The 23332-nt window shown below is 37.2% G+C and overlaps 1 protein-coding gene across 7 annotated transcripts in view; it reads right to left on the bottom strand.

The window, feature by feature from the left end:
• The window catches only part of TENM1 (teneurin transmembrane protein 1), a 995213-nt gene that overhangs the window by 227382 nt on the left and 744499 nt on the right, over positions 1 to 23332 (bottom strand). The gene's annotated exons all lie outside the window — the stretch shown is intronic.

Genomic DNA, 23332 nt, shown 5'->3' with positions numbered 1-23332 from the left:
TAGGATGATATAATTCAAAGACATTAAATTTCAGTAACCATTCATATGAAAATCATTGAGGAAGAAGCCAAAAATCAATTAATTTGCAAAAGCACATTACACTGACTATTAATTGGCTTTAGAAATCTCATGTTTATCACCAATTATACTATTATCACAGCCCAAAACACATTCTCAGCTACATTTATTCTAATAAAAAAATGGATATACCTATTACACGTAAATAAACTGAACATTAAAGATATCATTTGAATTTCTGTACTTGTATATCAAATGCATCATATTGTATGGTTTCTTTTACTGTATTTCAACTTCTCCTTGCATTCTCTTATCTATGGAGTTTATTTTCTTACAGTAATCTCCAACAAAAACCAGAGATGCTAGGAAGTTAAAAATAACAGTAATAACAAATAAAGGAGGACTAAAAGAAGAATCAGGGTCTGCTATAACACTAAGGAGTTTCACGAAATTTGCAGATTAGGCAGCTCAGGGATTAGGAAAGGAGGCTGCACTTTCAGGAAACTCTTTGGCTTGTGAAATTTATGAGAAAGTAAGAAACTCTTTGTTCCTCAGGTCCTTCCCCGGAGGAAGCAGGGGGTGAGGTTCTAACCAGTGCCTCATGGCAAGTATCTTTCTAGTCTCTTTTTCAGATTAATTCTTCAATCTTAAAGAAAGAGGGCAGGAGCAGACTAAACCTATTTTTAAAAATGCTCCTGGAGTTCTCAGATATTAATTTCTATTTTTATTACCATTAAAATCAACATGAATACAAAAATGTACTTCTCAAATTCTGCATGGAAATCATCCCAATCCTATGAGGACATAGACAAACTCTCTCTCTCCCCAAAAGTGGAATAGTCTTTTTGTAGATCACTGGAAATTTTTAATGTTGCAGATTTTGTTTTTCAAGAGTAACTAGCAGGATGCCGGACAGAAGGCTCCTGTAGCTACAGTGTGGATACCGTGGGTCTCAGTTTAATTTAGGAAGAAACATGGTCATTATCTGATTGACTAGGAATTTAATCCTTCAAGTTCAAATACATTTTAAGTGGTGCTGGCTATAGCATTTCCTATTCCTAAAGTGTGGCTTTATGAGGTAAAGTACTTTCATTCACAGATTCCGTTAAAGAGAAATTTCTATTGCAGGGACTCATAAATATCTCTCTTTTAATGAATTTTAGAGTTATAAAACCATAGCAAATGCCAGGAGTTAGCATTTAACCTAAATTTCTGATAAAGGAAACCTACTTAATCTCAAATAATGACCACAGTAACTCTACCCTACTAAATACAAGAGGAAAAAAAAAAATCTAATTATCACAAATGAGAAAGAACCTCAATATCATTTGTGAGGATAAATGAAGTTCTTCTAACACTACAGTTGAAATGGAGTTTGGAAAAGCTTGACTTACAATACATTCAATTACAATTTCATTCTCCATATGCAAAAATCTATTAGGAAATGAATACTTTTCAAGAAAAAAGATTTTCTGTTTCAAAAAACCTTATTCTAAGCGTTAAGAAAAGCACTGCAACTTTCCTTCAAGAGTTTTAAAGGTCCCTTACAAGTTTTGGCATTTGTGTATGTGTTTCAGGGAAGCAATAGATAATGGATAATTTTTTTTCAAAAAGCAAGATGAAACCCTCGTGAAGGACAGGAGAACTATGAATCAAATCATCTACAGCAGATTAACTAACTTTTCTCTTTGAAAATGTTTCATATGAATAAATACTCTTCCTCAAAGAAGAGTTTCCTTATTTTAAAGTCTGTATGGCACTTAAGAGAAGAAAGATTGTCAGAACTATTAAAGAAGACCGTAAGCTGTATACTAACATTCTTCAAAGTGAAATTACCCCCAGTTTGTTGCTATCTCCCTACAAACTTGAATTCAACTCAGAATTTTCTGAGTTGATAGAATTTCTGAATGTAGTTACATTTAAAGCAGAATGACTTTCATTCAAACATCAATCTTAGAGGTTTCATGACCGTATCACTTTCTAGTAGAACTTAAAACGGAAATATGAAATTAATTTCCACAAATTCTTTTGATTCTGGTTTATAAAATATTTTTAAAATATACCTTTTGTTTTTAAAAATAATGACACTGTTTCTTTCTTAAAATTCCAGTCAAAGCATTGACATGAGCATCAAAGCCTTTTTTAAATAAAAGATATGCAAAGCAGGTATCTTTATAAATTTCACTGACTTAGTGTTAGAAGGCAACACATTTAAAAATCCAGAATTCTAAAATCTGATTTAATTTACAGTGCTGTATATGCAGCAGTGAATTCTATGAAGCCAGTGGTCTGGGTAAAGAAGGCAGGACTTAGGCTTCAGTGTGACCGTCTCAGAGTAAGCACCTGGCAAGCGCTTATCTTCATGATGATGGAAATAATTTTAGAAAGCTTCTATCAACAGAGATTTACCAGAAATGTTCTCCTTTACTGATGGGACATTCAACAGACCTGAAGCACTCAGACCACAGACGCTGCTCAAAAAGAATGATCACAGAGTAACTCAGCACCTCACCTTAACTTTCACCAAAAACTAGGAAGCTCTAATATAATTGTGAAATTGCATAAGAGAGTATCAAGGATACTACTACCCATTTTCCTTTGAAGTGAGATGAATGGAGGGCAGGGAGCAAAGGGAGGCAGGTTGGGGCGGAGGAAGGCAGTTTGTATCACCCTGTGCCAGTTTCAGTGACCGCTCAGGGAATGTCTTCTTCCCCATACAAAACAGTGCAAGTGAGAGAACGGCTTCTGCAAGACTGCATTGCCCAAGCTGCACTTGTTCACATTCCAGCTGACAAATTGTTAAAAATACTGAAAACTAGGAAAAAGTATTTGCAATAGAGCAGGTGTTACAGAGAGGTCTAAGCACCTAGAGGCAAAAGCCCTTCAAGGAAGGGGCGATGTGTGAGGCAGTCCCCAGCATCACCTTGTGTGGTCACAGAACGAAGAGGAGAACAGTGCCCTGTGTGCAAGAGCACCAAGACCAGTTGCTGCCGTCACTGTGTTGCCACCACAGAAGCAAGGGAAACAGGAGCAACAGCCTCTCCTGGGGTGCGAGGTCCCACCAGCTGCTCCCAGCAAGAGGCTCGCTCTCAGTTGGAAGCCCAGCAGCAGGACCCGGCAGCCAGTAACTCCCCCTCGGCTGCCCCTCAGAGCCAGGGTACGGTCGTCTTCATGGCACAGCACGAGACATTCTGTTTGACTGTTTGTATTTTGATCTCAGGGGCTTTCTAATGTGAATAGCAGATCTACTTTGTATTTTACCTTTTGCAATTTGTCATCATAGTAAGTTGCAGAAATGAGTTTTGAGGTCGATAAGGCTTTACTTTCCTCTCGAACCTCTGCAAGCAGAAGGGTTAGGAAAGCTAACAAGCAACTGGACATTTGGGCAAATAGTGTGCAGAGAAGGAGGGTGCTGCCTGTTCCACCGGCTCCAAGCACATGACTGGGCCAGGATGGAACAAGGTGAAGAGGGAGAGGAGATTCAACACAAGCCATTGCCCCCCTCCAAACGAACAAACCTCAGACAGGATTAGCATATGTATTATTTTCCTCATGTTTTGAATCTGCTCGAAATCCAGAGCAGAAAATGGCTAACAGAAATCAAAAGAGAAAAAGCTGCTAGTGAGAGACAAAACACAGCAGCAGCAAGAGTGAGTATCTTTGTAGATCTTGACAGACGCTCCTGGCTTTGAACGCTGAACTATTTGCTGCGATTTTTGATAAGTTGGGAAGCATAATGAACCAGAACAAGCATTACATATTACTATGGAGACATAAATACTTGACCCTTTCTGGTTACTCAGGTAAAAACTTGACAAATCCCAGTCTGCAAGCTTCCAGTGTCACCAAGTCTGCTGTCACGGCAAGCAGACACACACATACTGCCAGCCAACCTCGGGGATCAACACCACCACGAATGCTGTCAATCCTGAAAGTGTATCTGATACCTCTCCCAAGCATACACAGCTAAAAAGACTGTCTACTGGAGCCAAAATTTGAAATTTTCATCCATTGTTTTCTTGTTGGGACATCTAACATCTGCAGAATACTATACCTGATTTTATACTTCTTTCTTTTGGCTTTTTTATGTATACATATATATACACACATATGTGCATGAAATATTTGATATACATAAGCATAGATATAGAAGTATATAAATAGAGAACTTTTAGGATCTTAAAATAACTGAAATCAGAAGGAGTTTTGGCAGTCAATAGCACATCCCTCTGCTCAAAGGAGGGCCAAATTAGACCAGGTTGCCCAGGGGTCTTAATGAAGAGTATCAGAGTCCTTCTACAGAGCAAAGACTGCTGGCAAGACTGATATTGTGGAACACAGAGTGCCATGATGCATTTTAAAAACATCTCTTAGGTGAGGTTTTCAAGAGACACTGGGTTATGCCTCAACAATAAAATTGGAAATGCAACTTTGTTTCCATGATTTTGAAAATCCAACCCACAGACTGATAATTCACTAACCACTTTTAAGTGTGTAATCATCTTTTCCACTAAAAAAAAAAAATTTAAAATATGACCTCAGACTGCAAGTTATCCCCTGTTAGAGCTTAGGATGACTAAACAGTTTCATTTTGCCCTATTTCGGATTATACGTGCACATATTTGCACTTTTTTTTCTTTTTTACAGATCTTTCAAAAATTTACATGTTGTGGACACACCTTACATGATCTTATAAATTAACATCTACTATGGAAGCACTGTATTTTTTAATTTAGCTTGAACTGCCAAATAACATTCAGACCAACAAATATACCCTTCAGATTACTCTTGGAATGAGGAAACGAGAAAGCACGCGCATGTGTACAAGCTCTTCAGTACTTCCATTCACATCCAATTACATCCAGCTGCCAATCTGACATCAATAAGAACATACAAAAGACAACTTGGCACATCCATTCCATTTGATTAGCCGACTGGGGATACAGCTTGTCAGTCAAATAACCCCTCTTCCCCCAAAAAACTCGAGGGGTTTGTCACCAAATGTTCCAACTGATCAAGAAACAGGAGATTAAACTGCCTTCAAAAAATTCTGACCGCTTCTGCTCCCTTCTTTCTTCAAGTGTTTGGTTTACCAAAGGGATTTCAAGAACAGCAGCTTAAACTCAAAGCTCAGCTCTACTGCAGTTTAAATAATATTAAAACAATTTAATGGAAATAATTGGTTTTGCATGTCTTTTTTTTTTGATACATACTGTCACAATAACTATTTTTCAACTAATTTCCTTCCAAGACCTTAATTAGATTTTCAAATATTTCCAGGTATTATTTCTTCTACATTATACTTCTATAAGTAACTATATAAATTATAAAGACTCTTACTTCCTGTTTCAGCAACTACAAAACAGGGCAATTTTTGGTTTTATACCATCAAGATGCATCAGAGCAACTCAGCTGAAAGCAGTGCAGTCATTCTAGGTGTGCATCCCCGGAAAACACACTGTAGCATCAATATCACACAGCATCATTATTATTTAAATTAAATATACAGTTCTTAAAACATATTTTACCCTAAAATGCACATCATGATTACCAAGGAAAGATTATAAAAAGTTATTAAAGTTCCTAAGCATGTAGTATGGTATCTACAAAGTCTTCCATCTCAAGATTTGACGTAGAGCTCTAAAAGAGGGAACTACCACCATCATTCCTGTGCTGCACCAAAGGGAACTAAGTATGAGAAGAATTCCAAAGCACACCAAATCACAAGACCTCTGTACATTTTCACGAAGTTTAAACAAGTGCTGTGAGTCCCCATGATCCACCATCAAAATTCATCCAAACTTTGGGAACACAGCCACTACACAAAGAAATAAGCCCAGTATTTTTATGTGGGTAGGAGCACCCGGCTTCGTTTTTTGCAGCTCTAAACCTCTTTGATTTCGTTGCCCTTTCGTAATGTGAGTTCTGATTGTTTTAAAATAGAAAGTGGCTTATTTAGGTATATAATACCCATTTTAACACCTATTCTAGTCACTCACTTTAAAAACTCCAGCCTGGGATTTAACCACACAGCATTTTTATCTTTCACACAGACACAGCCATATAATTGGTAACTGGGAAGTAACAAGTCACTGACTGGTCAGCATTAAAATGGGATTGCTTGCCTTTGAAAATTAGCAAGCAGCCACCTGCTCTTTCTAATATAAATCTCAGGTAATGTTGACTATCCACAACTAAAACCAAATCCCCTTCATCATCAAATAAATGGATATATTTGTCTTGCTAATGTATATAAAAGTGACTGGGAGGCTGAATACCTAACATGAGATAGCTAGAAGTTGTTAACAACTTTCCTGAAAAAAGAAATTACAAAATGAAATCATTTGTTTGGTTCTTAACAGACTGAAAAACAAAGGAGGAGCTACACACAGTATTAGTATTCCCCATAAAAATTGCTTCTGAAGTTTTCCAGCATCTGCCTTTGCGACATTTTATATGTGGAATAGAAGATGCACACTGGGGGCCTTCTTCAAAGCGAACATACCTTGTATTCTGCAGCGGTGGGCAACTGAAAGCCTGTGAGCTCACCATAGTTCTTGGTTCTTCGAAGCTGCTGGATCAATGATGCTTGGGAAGACTCAAAGTTATGAGCCTCCACAGCAGCTGAGAGTACTCTAACACAAAGAAATCAAACCAAAAGGGCACTAACAGATTAGCCTACAGTAGCCCTGTAAACTCTTCCGTGCCCTGAAGGAAAGTTTGCCATAGGCAGCTAAGCAAAGCTCACGTCTTGCTGTATTGCTGGAAATGCTTTATGCCTCCTTATGAAAAAGTCACACAGTTGGAGATGAACTAATTGAGGTGGTGGAGACAGTAACACAGAAGGCACTTAGGATGTAATTAAGCCATGATCAGAAAAGGGACACATAAGGGAGAAAGCACTCAAAACAGAGACTCCAGGGAAATACCAGATTCAAGCAAAAATGAGAGCAACTGTGTATTTAAACCGTGTTCAAAGACATTTATATATACTGCTAAAAGAATTTGTGCAGATATAAATTCAAACACTAAGGCCACAGCTAACCAGGAAAAAAAGAAATACACCTTTGTTTTAGGTAACCTTCATGCACTTTAACGTGCACCAGAGAGACAGGTGTTTTGACGGGAAGAAGAGGGGCCCATCCTGCACCTGAGCGATACTGAATCATGCTGGCGATCTAAGAACAAGAATGCTAACAGAAGCATTAAGTGTCTCAATTCTTTTGGTTTTATTCTATAAAAACACACTTTAGCTCTACTGTTAGCTGTCTGGAAGGACTGTAGCAGCATATACTGAAAAGCACAGTTCATACATACACTCACTATGTTAAGGAGGGGGAAAACAAACAAACCAAAAAGAGTACAAACATGTAACTATAAACTTCACCATCTTGACTTACCACATATAACAAACTCTCTTTGTGACAAACTGCAGTCTAGACAGAGTCTACAGAATTTAGTGCCTATTTTTCCCTCAGTCTTAACTATTATACGGGGGGGGGGGGGGGGGGGGGGGGGGGGGGGGGAACCGTATCAGAAAAAATACAAGCTAATATCAAGCTATATAAAATTTTATTTCTATTAAAAAAAAGGAAATGCTTAAATATCCTTTTGTACAAAGGTTTTTTCTAGCAGACATCTTTATGTTTTAAACAGACCTTAAAGCTCTTTTCCATTGTTTTTCCCTATTAAATTTGTTTCGTGCAAACCTGCCGTGTTCAGAGTCTTCACAAGAAACAGTTCCCCCATAGAGTTCAAGTCACATGTGGATTTTGCCTTTTTTCATATCATCTACCATTCAGTATTGTCTCATTTCCCTACCAGCTGCTTCACCATTTCCTGAGCTGCACCGTCTCGTACTGTGTCCGATATTAGACACAGCAGTGACAGAGCAAATGGGAAATAAACAGCACAGCTCATCAGGGACATTGGCAAAGGATGCACCCAGCACATCCAGAAGTGGTTATGAGTGAAAATACCCCACAACATTTGTTTGTAGGAGCTTAAATCACTTCTCTTTGAAAACAGAAATATCATCTGTGACTCAACTCTAATCAGACAGAGCTCTTATAAACCAGTCCAATTCTTACTTCAGTAAACATGAAGAACTGAGCGCTGAATTAGGAGCAGACATTTTTTAATGATAGAGCTCCCAGTGAAGGGGGAAGGAGGGAAGGAAGGGCCTGGACTCAGTGGGTCGGAACATGAGAATGACTCAAAACCAAGAAGGATGAAACAGTGAGCCACCGTTTAGCAATGAAGAAAGTGAACACAGGACAAAGAACCATTTTCGCCAGGCTGATAAAATGTACTTATCTGAACTGTCTTGTCAATACCACACATATTCAGAAGAGTATGTACATCCCTCATTGCTGTCCCCTTTCCACATCTCCCTGGTTTACTTCAATTCAAAAGGAGTAATGTATAAAAAGCAGAGAATGAGTGGATGGACACCAAGACAGAAAACAAATATTGAATGAGAAGCAGCCTGTTGATGCACTGTTACTGAAAAGCCTAAAAGATACTGGCTGGAAAATTTCACAAGTCAGTATTCTCCTGTTTAATACAGTTGTCTTCTTGCTTAAACTAGTTTGATGAAAATATAACAGGCAGATTTGTTAAGCATGTTTTGAGGCTAATTTTTACAAAATGATGATACTAACACTGTAACATTGTGTTGAATGTTGCCAAAGACAAGTCAGTAAATACCTCACTTGCAAAGAATCTGCTACTGAACTCTAACTGCTTCAGACACTGACTGATCTCTTACGCGGCTATTGCAGCTTTTTATTTAGCACTTTTATTCATTTTAATAGTAACAGTTACACAAAAGGAAGAAAATAGCCTTTATGTTCCTTTTCTCTCTCCTTTAATGACTTATCAGCCATTAAAAAATATTTTATGCATATCATTCTTCTAAAAAGATCATAAAATTAAACTGAAATATAGGTACTTGCTAGCAACATTATTCCAACTCAATTGACAGTCTAGATAAATCCATTACCATAGCCAATTTAAGGACTGATACTTCTTTTAGTAACTACAATCCTTGAGAAAAACTTGAAAAAACAGAAGTGTAATGTCTGAACATTCAATCAATCACAATAGAGATCTAAATTGGAGTACCAAGTTTCAGCAAAGAAGCACCTTGTTTATGTCCACTGTGCTGTTACCTCACATTCATGTGTGGGATTTAAGGTAGCACATGGAAAGATGAGTGGCAGGTGCCTCTCTTTTTTTCCTAAACCACCAAGCATCGTATAAAGGAAGAGTTTTCTAACTCTCATCATGCTCATTTGACCCAAATCTGATACCACAGGTGATGGAGTATTATTAAAACATGAGGAACCATAAGCTTCATGCTGCCAAGGCAGTGATAGAAATGATCGGTGGTGTGAGAAGTTTGGTTTATTTGAGTGAAGCTGTTCAGGGATGATGATAATTATCTGTGAAATGAATATTCATCACACGGGTGAATTCAAGACTGAATAATGTTTCACTAGAGAGCGGGAATAATGTTAGGGAGAAGCTGGCCAAAGCAGACACGGCTCACTTTGTACTGAGGTCTAGCGCAGCTGTATGACACACAGATGGGTGCCAGCAATTCATGAACTGGAGAAACAGCCAGCAGTAGGCAGACCTATCCCCTATGTTAGTTTCTAAATACAAAGCTGAAAATTAGCTAAATAGCTTTTATATCCCTGAAGGTATGCCCAGCCCTGCTCCAATAAGTAGATTACTGCAATATTTCTACAAGAAATAAACAGCACTGAGGTATCCGACACCACATTTCCTTTTCTCCACAGCTCCAAAATCTTTTCCTGTCAAAGAACATCTTGCTTGCTTAGAGTAATGAAAATTTTCAGAGGCAACCATTTCAAAAGGTACAGTCTGTCTCTGCCAATTTCTTTGCTAGCAGCACGAGCCTCCGGGTAGCTGAAGTGAACATCTGGCAACTGACCCAAAAGCATGATGGCCACCACAGTGGGACTGAAATAGGAGAGTTTAACTTTACTTATGAGCTTTTCTTTTTGTCAGACTGGGGGGAAAAAAACCCAACAAACAACTAAAAGAAAATGTTTGCGTGCCAGAAGTTCTCAAATGTTTTTTAAAAAAGCAATGTAGAAAGCAGACTGGACTATTTTGAAGGACCTTTCCTTTCACGACCAAAACTGAGCTGATCAGCTACATGGGGTAACAAAGACTTAAGAACACAGAGAGGAGTCCAACAGGACAATGAAGGAAAAAGGAAACACTACCTGTTATCTTCTGGCTCCAAACCAGCACACAGTGAAACTACGACAACCCTTAACTGCAAACCAGCAGTATTTAAGTGCGTAACAGTAACTGAACGCATCCTGCGGTGAAGGCAGTGGTAAACGTACACACGATGTACCACCACCTGTATGACTGCTCCAGAGTCATAGGGAAGGCAGGTGTGCTCCAGCCCACTGACCGGAGCTACCACTGACCTCCTGTCCCTGTGCCATCTCTGGGAAGCAAGCCAAACTTTAATCCTGGATAGTACCATTAAAGTAGTAAAAGTGTGGGGAGGAGCCAAGAGATACCTTAAAAACATGCATCAATGAGATCTTCAGAAGCCTGATCCAGCAGCTAGGACATAAAGATAGACAAATAATTCAGTAAGTTGGGTTTTTTTTAATTGTCTGAAAGAAGATTAATTTTGCAAGCATAGAATAAAAGCAAACTATTAACATCTTTCTCCCCAAACACCTAAACTCTATAGATCAATGGCCAACAATTAATTGCAAACATTAAGTAATCACTACTACAATATCAGCTTAAACTCACGTCACACCTATAAGCATAATTCTCACTGATACCAGGAGGAACTGTATCCCTAGAATCAAGAGTTTGATTAATCCTTTGAGAATCTGTATGCAAACCAAACCAACCAAATAAATCCTACAAATATTTCCTGTCCAAGCCCACTAATTATACCCTTCTGACAAAACACTACTCAAGGTTATGTATTGACATGTGCTACAATATGTAATTTGTAACTTACTTTTTTGTTGTTAAAGACAGAAAGATTATTTTCTGATTTACAGTAGTATGATTAGTGAAGTCAAAGGACTGATTGCATACAGAATTAGTATTAAAAACAGACCTGTTTTTCATATTTTTATCCATAAGCAGAAATGTAAAATTAATTTTCTCCTGTATCTTCATAGAAAAATTCTACAGAAAAGAAACAGTCTTAATCCAAAGACCAACGCAAAATACGGAACTGCAAGTCAGATAGTTTCTCTTAAGACTAAATAACTCAAACCTATAAAAATGAATGCATTAATTAAGGAATTTAATCATTGTGAAATTAATTTTTAAGACGACTAATAAAACCACCAAAATATCTTAGAAAATTTCTCAAGCTAAGTTTAAATGTTGAGGAAGCAACAAATACTATTAAGCAGCGTATCAAAATACAGTCTTGCCATAACGCATTCCTGAATAAAAATGCCTAAATTAGTACAGTCAGTTTTAACTTTACCCACAGAAATAGTGTAATACTGAAAGTTTTGCCTGTGCTAAGTAGTTAAGTGAAGGGACTTAGTCCTTTGCTGCAGATACAAGATGAGTGTGTTCTGACATTAAACTATGTTGAGCTCAATAAGATCATGCAAGCAGATACTCCAGCAAATTTATTACTCTTTTGCTCATTTTACTTTTTTCACTAGAACTCACTAAATATTACTGACTATAGAACTGACTCAAGAAAAGTTGGATCCACAGGGAGAGAAAAAAAAAAATACATTTTTAGGAACGATACACTTTATGTGATTGCAGTCACAATAGGAGGAGTGCTGTCAATGCAGATAGGTACTGTGTGTTCATCATTATTTTTACAATAGGTAACAGACAAGATGGTCATCCAAGATATGCTCACATGAATGAAGACTTATCCAGTAAGAACAGGCAAATAATTTCCTTTTTTCCTTTCTCAATTGAAATACAAGGATTTTTACATACCATACTGTTCTCTTCATTAATTCTGTATTTCTTTCCAGAGAGCCAAGGATAAATGAATTTAGTAATCTGTCCCCAAGAACACAATTAGAAAAGGAACCACAGCAAGAGGAAATTATTAGCACCTTTTCCAAGCAGCACAGGGGAATACCTTCTGCGGGCAACTATTAGACAACTTTTCTAATATTTATCTATTTAAACTCTTAGTAACTGACTCCAACTGCAAAGAAAAACCCCCAGTTGGTCCAAAGTTAGCATGCAGGTGCACAACCTTCTGCTTGCTGCATTTCCTTTAATACTCTGTGTCTCTGTATCTACAATGAAACGTCAGAAAAAAAATCTGGCTGTTTTTCTGGACTAACCAGGGTAGGGTGCAACACTGCACCTTGAAGTAATGCAGGCAGAACTTGTATTGTACTATGTCAATGCTACACACATTCCCTTCCGTATTTATACACACATTTGTAGCAACAGATAAGAAAGCTCCCACAGAAATAACAAAAGGAAAACATAATGGAGAAATTTTAAAATTAATTCCTGCCTCCAGCTGAACAGAATAACTAATTTTATGTAGGGCAATATATGATCCTTTGATTTCTACTAAAAATTATTAAGTAACAATCCATTTCTTTAATTTCATTACTAAGAAGGATTAAAAGTATGTCCCAAAATTACATTATGGAAGACAACATAATCAGTGTCCTGATATGATGTAAAAAAAAAAAAATTAGAAAGCTTTACTGTCTTGATTACAGCAGCATAAGAAGTTACAGAATTGGTTTTCTTCAATAGATGGTAAAATAGAGAGATCAAGCTAGCAGACATACGTAATTTCATGCAAATGTTTGAAAAGAAGCAAAAAGTTTGATATGTTCAAACTGAATTGAGCACAAATGTTTTAACGGTATTTGAAGCTGCTCTTTGATCAGAATTTACAAATTTTTCTACCTAAGAAAAGTGCATGAATGTTTCACAGGCCACAAAAAAACATCTGAAAAAAGAAAACTATCTTTTCTGAACTAGTGTTAATTGTGTTTCTAGTTATCATGAATGCTTACTTTTATTCTTTACCTTTCGTGAACAGTATTTAAGCAAATCATGCAAGCCTCTTGTGTGATGCCAGAAGTACAAAATTCTACAGTTAATCAGTGAAAGTACAACTGAGCTTCCGTTTTTAAGACTTAGAAAAAAAATATGACTAATAAATTGAATGAATTATGAAATTAACATACCCATAAATGATCACTATGTTATCTGCATTTCCATTTCTATAACTTTTATACGTAACAAAAACCTACTTCTAGGATGTGTTTTATTACATTACGCTGTTATGAAAATCCTATGTGAATAATCTTTGCTCTGTAATTTAAAATGAAGAGGAACTAGAGTTTTTATGCACTTTAAAACACTGACATTCATCATATTAAAATATTTAGAAGCAAGGGAGTCTTAAGGATTTCTGGGAAATATTTTGCTGCTTACTTTGTTGTCCATCAGAACTGTACACCTGTACCAGGAAGCCAAGAATCATCAATATTGGAGAACTGTTAGAAAGCTTAAACAAAATCCTTTGATAAATCACGTAGTTTAAGCACGTTGGGCCATTTATCCCTTAATTTAGGTCACTTTTAGATCAATGCATCTTCATTTGTTTGAATGGAAGTAATCTTAAATTATGTATGAATTACTGAGAAAGAGTGCAGCAAATCCAGTGAATAAAGAATTCTCCATTCAGTGAGAGAACTAAAATTTAAATAAATTTTTAAAAATAATAAAAATAAAAGTAGATTAACCTCAGTTAGCCTGCCTAAAATAAATTTTATTAACAGAAGTTTTACAGAACAGTTCATGAAACTCAAATGAATTTCAATGTTTAAGATTACACTAATTTTTCCTTCTGTGGTAGCCTCCTAAGAGCAAACACTACCTGCTTTTGTAAGCGCGAGGATTTATTACACTTCGCCCATTCTAGCCGGCCACTTCTGTTGCCTTGCTGCTTGTCAAAAAGGGAGCAGGAGCAAGTTCACATGGTCCCATCACACACACGCTTTGTGATGGTGAGAAACGCTATCTGCAGAAAAGTGGAATAACCTTGAGCATCTCTAGGTTTTAAAGTTGATTCACTCTTCTTTATTATTTGTTTTCTATTATTTTAATTCCAGGAAAGGTGCCTTACTCGTAAAGTTATGGAAACAATGTCTGAGTCATGAAATACTGCACCTCCTATTTAGTTTCTTTGCAAGAAAAGGTCTACATAGTTCACACTACAATTGTGTGTTAGGAACGTGCTAACAACACAGAGGACCAGATTCTTCTCCACTCCCAGGTAAGCAGCAAGGCCGGTTTTGGCACTTCAGTCTCAAAGACAGACTCGTCCCGCTTCCAGAGGCCATGGGCACCACAACCTGATGCTGCTTCTCTTTAGCTAATAACAGCGTCCTCTACAGCTCTCTATTGTCTGGGAAGCATGGAAACAGTCCTGGCTCACAGGATTGGGTTTTTCTTGGCAGTTCAAAAATCATGGGTGAAGCTAAGCACTTTATATTGATTAACTCAGTGACAACACTGAATCTAGCTTTTCAGATACTGCCATTTTCAGTTATCAGAAAAAGAGACTAGGATTTCTGTAATATCCTATTTCTGAGCCCAAAATTTAAGGCAGTCCAGTTGCTTATGTTATTTTTTTTTACAGAAGCAGTTATGAGTTCCAGTACGTTAATACTGAATAAAGCATAGTTAATCTTTCAAAAACTTTACAAAACGTAACATTTATATCTCATTAGTCACTGTGCTAATATTATCATTTGAATTCGCTGCCTTCATAATCTCTTGGTGATTTTCACAGCAATTGTTTATATTTTGATATGTGACTTTTCTAGGTCCTCAGACTATTTTTCCTGAGGTTACAGCTGGAAGTGACTATATCAACTGTACTCAGTATCCACAGTTTTGTTATAGAACTGGTGCTTGGGGGGTGGTGGTGAAAGAATCGATCTGCTGGTGTTAAACATTACCTTATTCTTTCCATGCTGTTTTTTCCATCTGAGCTAAAGATACTTCATCCACTTGCAAAGCATTCCTAATGACTGACAGTCAGCAGGAAACTGATTTTTGAGCAGCTTCCAATAAAACCGAATCTTTGAAAGCAGAACCCGAGATTTTAAATCACATTCACAATTTGTTTCACATAAATATCTACAGAACTAAGTTCAGAAGTATTGGAGACTCATTCTCAAAAGAAAAACTAATTCAAGCTCTAAATGAGTTCGGATACGCCCACCCTGCTGTTTATCCAGATAGGCAGCAACGCCATCGACTCACTGAGCTACTTCTTGACAGTTCTTTAGTTTGAGAGGTACAAAAAAATCTTCTGACAGATACATAATTGAGAAACCCTGGGAAGAAACGTTATTTTGTTTCAGCATCTGCTCTATAAATGAAGACAAGCAAACCAGATTTCTAGTTCCAGAAAATAAGACAGCTCTTCTTTGTTTCAAAAAGAGTGCCATATATGACACAGCAAGACTATGTATATTAAAATGTCTTGTAGGACAAGTGTAGAGCCCTTCACTTGTTCCCCTGGTCTGTAATACTCTCTTTGTCACTCTGCCTTAATGTTTGTTCATATCTTGGTTTTAACTTACAACAAATCTTCTTGGGCACTTTTATGTGTTAGAGGAAAAAGCTCTATTAATATAGCAAGAATATTTTACAGATACAATTTCAGGCTTTGACAAACAGAATTCCAAAACATATTAACTCAAAAGTTTAAGCCCTGCTGTAGATATTTCATTAGTATTGGGCACAGATTACTGTAAGGATTGCTATGTCTTGGTTTCTGTTACACTGGCTGGGTTACTCTCCCCTTCTGATTTTTACTGCTATGATTTCTGGCATTTTACACCATGGAAAATTGGTAATTCAAAGAGAATGGAAATTGGGATTGTCGATTGTATTTGTACACTGACAAATGGATTGTTAAGCTTGTGTAACATTTGGAGAACGCTTTTTTTATTCCTTAGAGGAGATTTGTTAGCAGGGGATTGGAAATGCACTGTGATCTTTCTCTAGTTTATTTCCTTTCCCAGCAGTTGGTTTGGGTTTGTTTTTTTTTTTTCCTCACTTTCCCCCTCTCTCAGATATTCACTTTTTAAATCAAAAGAATTACTTATGAGAATGAAACCATTTTTTGATCATACAAGGCATTTTTTTTCACTGAGATGATGGCAGATATTATAAGACTGGAAGCAGCATTACAGGAATGGTGACAGCAGGTTACAAGCTTTTGTGAGTGTTGTGATCCAGGGAGGGGGCACCCGCTTCAGCCTCGTGGGAAAAGAGTCTCTTTGCACATTCAGTTTGCTCATGTATTTTTGATTTGATGAGGGGAAGGAAAAGCATTCCCTCCCTGAGACTTTAAACAAAGCCACAAACATACAGTTTCCTCACCCCAGTTATTCCAAGTAGAGAAATTTCCAATTACTTGGGAAATCAAGAAAGAATATCCAGAGGGGGTCTGAATCTAAGTGCAGCTTTTCCTTCCCTTAGAGTTTGCAGATACTCCCCATGTGGAGGAGAAGGCTGCAGTCCAGGAAGCCACAGGGAACTGCTCATCGCACTGTTTTTCTCTGGGAGACAGTAACATCACCGTGATTAGAACACAACTAGCCAAACAAAGCACTGCACAGCCCACCAGGAATCCCTCTTTCTGCAAGGGAATACGGGAGGAGACAATGCACTAAAGCTTTAGGAGCACAAAGTCTTTTACTCTGTCTTCTATGTAATTTTTTTGGACAACAGGAAGCTCATAAACACTCAGACCAGATGGTGTAAGATACAGCAGCAGGAGATGGAGCTTATTAGCTGCCGCTTCCTTCCGCTAGTATACAGCCCAGAAATCTGAAGGACCTTTAAATCACCCTCTACCGAAAGCTGAGTCCCTTTCATGAGACAGCACGAGGGAACTATTGCAGGCCCTTACTTAGACAGCGCTTCTGCACTATGCTTCAAGTCTCTGCTCTAAAGTATGCAGGTACAAAACCTGAAATTAAGTTTTCAGAATATTTTCTAGAATGAGCAAAATACTGTTGTAGACAACATTAAAAGTCTAAATTTTCAATGTCTGGCATTTGCAAACAATTGAACACAGATTCTAATAATACAAAATACCTCAACAGTTTTGATAGAAGCCCTATCCAGTAATAGCATGTTACTAGAAATCTTGTATGTTATTTTTGTATTTTCTTCCTTAAATTACAGAATTTCAAGCAAAATGCTTGCAAAAAAAAAATATTGGTTTTCTTTGTAATTAGCCTGTTCCTACCCTCCTCTTCCAGAACTCAGGAATACACAGTTCCACAACTCCTCAATACACAGCTCTAAACAAATTATGCAGCTTAAAGGTAAAAAAAAATCCCATCCTTCATTAACCCGCAAATCTCATCATAAAGAAAACACTGGGAACAAGAGAAGTAAATACCTACCCCAGCTGAAGAGTTCAAAACTACCACATTTCTAAAAGCCTGCATAGCAATAGTTCTTTTGACAGGGACTTTTTCTTTTCATTTTTCCTTGCCCTTTTAAAAACTATTCATCTCCCCTCCACCTGCAAATGTAAAAAATGCATTTTACCGTGTCCTGTTTACATGTCAATAAATAGACATTATAATAGTCTTTATTTTGACAGTCTTTATCACATGAATACTACTGGCAAAGGCTCCAAAATACATAACTAGCAGGTAGAGCTATATTGAACTGTTCTACCCCTATTCCATCGACCGCCAGGTTAACACTGACAGTACTTGAGCTCTACCTTCTTAATATCAACAAGAGTCTGTGGATGCTCCCTGATAAAATTGCTCCCTTGATTCACTGCTCGTTGTGGAAGTTTAAAAGCACAGTCTCATAAATTCAGTCAGGTAAGTGCTCCAAATCCCTATTAAAACAATGGAAAAATCAGAGCCACTGATTGCCAGTGGAAATTGGTGCTGGCATCAATTTCCCCTGGAGGGCTCACAAGACCACAAACTTGGGGTACGCTAGAGTATTATTCTAGTGTTACACTTAACAGATTAACGGGAAAAGCTATTAAAGATTGGCATATTTACCTTTACACGTGATTTAAAAATAAAGTAATTCAAACAAAAGCACAGGCTATGTATAGCCCAAATTCAACTCTCCATGGCCCTGGTACAGACACAAAGCAGATCTGCTGCCCTGAATGGATTTACATAATTCTGGAATCAGAGGAGAATAGGGGTATTATGTAAAAAGCTTTTTCTACTTCCCAGATGACAAAAAACCACCATGACATCTTCCTGACAGGACAATTTCCTGCCAGTGCTTGTCAGCATGCCTTATATTTATGTCTACGATGATAAGTATAACTGGTTTTGACTGGTCATAGGATGTTAAGAGTTACATGTATTTAAGTCTTCCTTCCTGGTAAGCTTAAATTTGCCGAACTTTAGAGCATAGCAAAACAGACTGCCTATTTCTGCACCCAACACGTAGTTTTTCCTTTCTAGGGAAAGAAAGTGCTTTTCAGCACCTTCTATTGCCTACACGTCCTCACCATTGCTAGAGCATAACACAGGGCAGAAATGAGAACTGGATGGCAACAGCAGTAAGCTAAAAAAATCCAGGGTGAAACAGAAGTGACCTTAGGCTGAAAAGCACAATGGAGTTCCTTCAAGGAAGATTTTGAACATTTAGCTCAATCTGTTTGCTTATTGCTCCTGAAGATAATTTTATATACCTTCTCTACAAAACGTTTGCTGTGTTACCATCCTGCAGCTTTTGTCCTACAAAAACATTTTCCTTACTTCTTGGGCTAAATGCAGAAAAGGTCAATTCTTTGTGAAGCACTCTAAAACGTCATTTCCTAGAATACCAGTAATGCTGATTTTTCCACACAGATTTACCAGAAAATATTTGCTGTTGGATCCTCCTGCTAGGAATAACTCCAGTTTGCGTTGCCCATAATGCAGTTCAATATATTTATCTTGCCAGGAAACACGCTTTGTCTAACCAGAAAATTACTGCCGTATGCTCATATTGTTAATGATCAATAAACTTTATCATGCCAATGACTCAATCCCAGATGCTCATCCTATCAGGAATTCATTCCTCTAAACTAGCATTTTCTACAAATCTATAATTAACCTAAAAGCCAGAAAGCTTTTTTTGTACTGCCAGTACTTGTAGAGTTCAGCTCCTTTCATATTTTCTTTGGTGGAAACAGAGAAAACTGTAGAGGAAAACAGTTCTAAGGATGTAAACATGTCACAATAAGCTAGAAGTGCAATCTCTGTATGGTACAACTACGAGAACTTTTTTCCTCGCAGCCAGGTCCGTCAGGGAGTTTCCTACCAAGAACAACATTTCTGACGACTTCTGCCAATTCTGCCCCATCTCTTTCAAGTACAAAATACTGTGTTTACCAATTCTTCCAAGAATTAGTTTACCGTGTTTGCCAATATCCCCAAACTATATAATACTAGGTCTGCCAGGAATTTACTTTGTAAGATCTTCTTGCCAGCATGAGATATTGCACATTTACATATCTTCAGATAAACATGAATTCGAACATTCCAGTGACTAAGAGAATGCATTTTAAGATGTACACATTATGCAATTAGCACTGACTCTTCAGGAGTCAATGACACTTTGTCAGGAGAGTTTTATATCTGCTCACATTGAGTTGTTAGGCCAGTAAAACAAGTATTCTATATTTGGGTATTGTTTTCAATCTTTTAAATAAATTTTTTTGTAATTCGCAAGATGACCTGGCCTTTCAAACAAAATTGACACAAAAAATGTTTCATGAAATAGTAACAGTTCAATTTTGTAGCATATATTTGAGAACTCTGAAAATGTTTCCTTTGAGTTCATGCCGTGTAGAGTTCTGCTTTATACAGATTGTCTATATATGCAAACACTTAAATACCCACATGTAACGATTTTACATAATCTCAGATTTCAATTGAAACTTTTCATAGAAAGAAACTGCCGAGATGTATCAGTATTTGGAGCAATAATTTGAGCAATAAATCACATTTTTACTCTGAAGCTATTTACTAAATACAGACGACTACCCAGTCTAATTTATATAATCTACCATGCTTAAGTAGCCAATACAAATTCCATAAAGTTTCCATAAACATCTAAATTGGTGATTCTTTTCACAAAACTAACTAGATCAGTAGAGACACCCCTACGCTTGTTCCTATTATAACTTCTCTATATTACTCTTTTTATTCTGCAACAATTTTCTTCTCACATTCCATCATTAGAGCTTGTTTGACTGCAATCTCACCCTTCATCATTATCACTTCATTCACGACTGTTACTATGTGTCTGTTTTCTCATCTATTCTCACACCTTTCATGGATGAAGTTCATGGATTTAATCCTCACTGTGCAAGCCATTAATGCATCACATTAAGTACAGGGTACTATTTCAGCTGTAACTAGTAGCTAAAGAAGAATATTATGTCACTACCTGGGACAGAACTATGGATGTCCTTTTAATATACAGAATTTTTTTATGCAATAGTCTTAAGCAGCAGCATGGTACAACGCTCTCCTTGCAGAAAAATCCACTTTGAAAAGGGGTGCTGCGGGGGATTTGAGTTTGGGGTTTTTTTATTTGTTTTGGTTTGGATTGTGGGTTTTTTGTTGTTTTGGTTTTTTACATTCTGAAGACATACCAAACATGAGAAAAACTTCGTTAAAGACTCTGATGACGAATTTTGGAAAAGAATGGATTTAAAACAAATTCCATCTACTGTTTTATGGATTCACGCCAGTTTCAGAGTCCAAAACTGAACCTGATTTTTTTTCTGGTATTGACTGAGCAACTACCAAGAATTACCAAGAGCTCTTCGGCTCCCAGGCCCCATACTGTGAAATCTGGTGTCCTTTTGGAAATAACACACTAGAACTGTAAGCAAATCAAACTCTGCTTGAAGTCTGAAATTTTACACTCAGCTTTACAAACTGTTTTGCTCTCGTTTGAATTTTGAGCTCAATCAGTTTTATATCTCAAATCTGTGTTTCTTGCCAGGCCAAACATTTAGGCTCAATTTGTGGCACAGGAAAACTGTGTGATTTAAATCACTAGAAAGAGATAGGTATGAATTCCCAGGAAACCAAACAGATATACTCAGCAGTGCAATTACTAACTCAGTTATACCAAATGGAATTTGTCACAGGAGAAAACTATGATTTCTTGTACAACAAGCAAAGTTCAACCCCATCCTTACAAACCTGTACACAAGTGTATGTTTTTAAAAACACTTTTGTGCTCAATAACACAATAAAGCAAGCAGTATACATTAAATAATAATAATATACTGACCTAGACAATTCAGGAAAGAATGTGCCTAGAGGTAAACAAGTATTTAAGTGCTGCCCCGCATACTGACAAACTACTGTTGATGCTTACGTGATTTTTTTTACAAACATGGGCATATCAAGCCTCATACTGCAGTTTGAAGCAATACAACACTGTATTGCTTCCAAGTGGAAAAATACCAATGCTTATAAAAAGAGAAGATCTGCAAATTCATACAGTGTCTTATAAAAATTCATTTGAACGGAAAAATCTTGGGGCATATATTTCCAATAAAATTGTCTTACAACGTGAGCGTACCTGTTGGTCTGCACAAGCAGAGATCTGAATGCTAACAGGTCAATCCTGAATAAGTGAGGTAAATTCTTGCCTGACAACTTTTTGCAAAAATGCACACTAATTTGACCATTTCTCCAAAATTATTAATGTGATTGCTTTCAGAGGCACTGTTATGGAAGAATAATTTCAATATATGACACACAGGCTGGTTTCTTATGCCTACAATAGAGTCACTGCAGCCCTTTTATACGTGTCCAAGCTAGTGATGCTACAGCTAACATGAATACAAAATATCAGCAAAGCTTTGCAAACAGGGAGCTCTTCAGAGGCCTAGGTCAACACAGAGGTTATGCTTTCTTAGCCACAATTATCAGCAATGAAGTTGTTGCTTTAAGTAGATCTACAAGTACATTTACATCAACTCCAGCTATAACAATATAGCCATATCTTAGTTAACTAAATTCTCATAACATGTTCAAGATCGAGTCATTTATAAAGAATCAAACATGTAAGTTGAGTTTTCTATACAATACTTGGTTAAAATCTGTATTCATGACTTTTTCTTTCCCAATATTGCAGTTTTGGAGCTCTTCGGAGGGAATATATGTACATGGACTGAGGCTATCTCTGGCAGCTAGGTATTATCTCTCACATCAATTATAGGTAATTTCAGACAACATCAGTTTTATAAAAGTAACTGATTCAGAATATCTGCAGTAAAAACAAAAAGGCTGTGAGAGCTTTGTAGCACAGCTACTCTAATTTTTGCATTAATTTGCACATCACAGAGCAGACAAATTTTCCAGCTTCCACAAGCCTATTTTTTATTTTCTTGTAAAAAAAGAAAAATATTTTAATATTCAGAAAATTGGGGGAGGCTTTTCTGAGTGAGTGGTGAGGGACTGGGTTGCTTTGTTTGTGGGGTTTTTGTTTTTTGGGTTTATTTTATTTAATAAGTACCAAAATTTTTAGCTGAGAAGTACTATAATGCATCAATTTAACCCCTTCCTTGAAAAGCAGGGTGACTGTCCCTGGAACCCTGTCACTGCTACCTTTAGGGGGACAGGACTCTTGCTGCTTCTGACACGCACCCTGATTTCTAAAAATACTCTCCCTGCCCCACCATCCTGCCCGAATTTGTGACAGAGCTAAAGGCAACAGATAAGCCGCTTGTCTGTATGAAGCGTGTTTACGCAGCATGTGAGTTTGCACGAGCAGCAGTCTATCAGGGATGCTGCAGTAATTTCTGCTCATTTCCTTCCATCGCTTTAGTTTTTAGCTTTTATCTCTAACCAAACAGTAGCATTCCCTAACCTTAGCTCAACCATCATCAGAAGTCCTAGACTTCTGGCCGTACCATGCAAAAGGCTAAACAAGAAACTTAATTGTTGGATTTTTTTCTTACGATACACTAATTGCCTTCCGTTTTAAAATTACTTGGTTATTTATGTGATTAGAAACTTCGTTAAGAGAGTTTTTGCCTTTGAATTCATTCATAGACTTTGTAAGCACATGCAGAGACAATCTCAATGTTGATTTTATACCAAAATGCACACAACACCTGCAAAGGTAGTAAATAATCAACATTAGTAAGAAGAGTAGCTACTACTAAAGAAATATTTATCTGTAGCTATCATGCGATGGTCTCCAGAATACCAGTCAAGCCAGCCTGCTAGAAAGGCAATTTTACTTC

The sequence above is a fragment of the Larus michahellis genome, chromosome 9 (genome assembly GCF_964199755.1).
Source record: "Larus michahellis chromosome 9, bLarMic1.1, whole genome shotgun sequence".
NCBI lineage: Eukaryota > Metazoa > Chordata > Aves > Charadriiformes > Laridae > Larus > Larus michahellis.
This window is presented reverse-complemented; position numbering and strand designations above follow the sequence as displayed.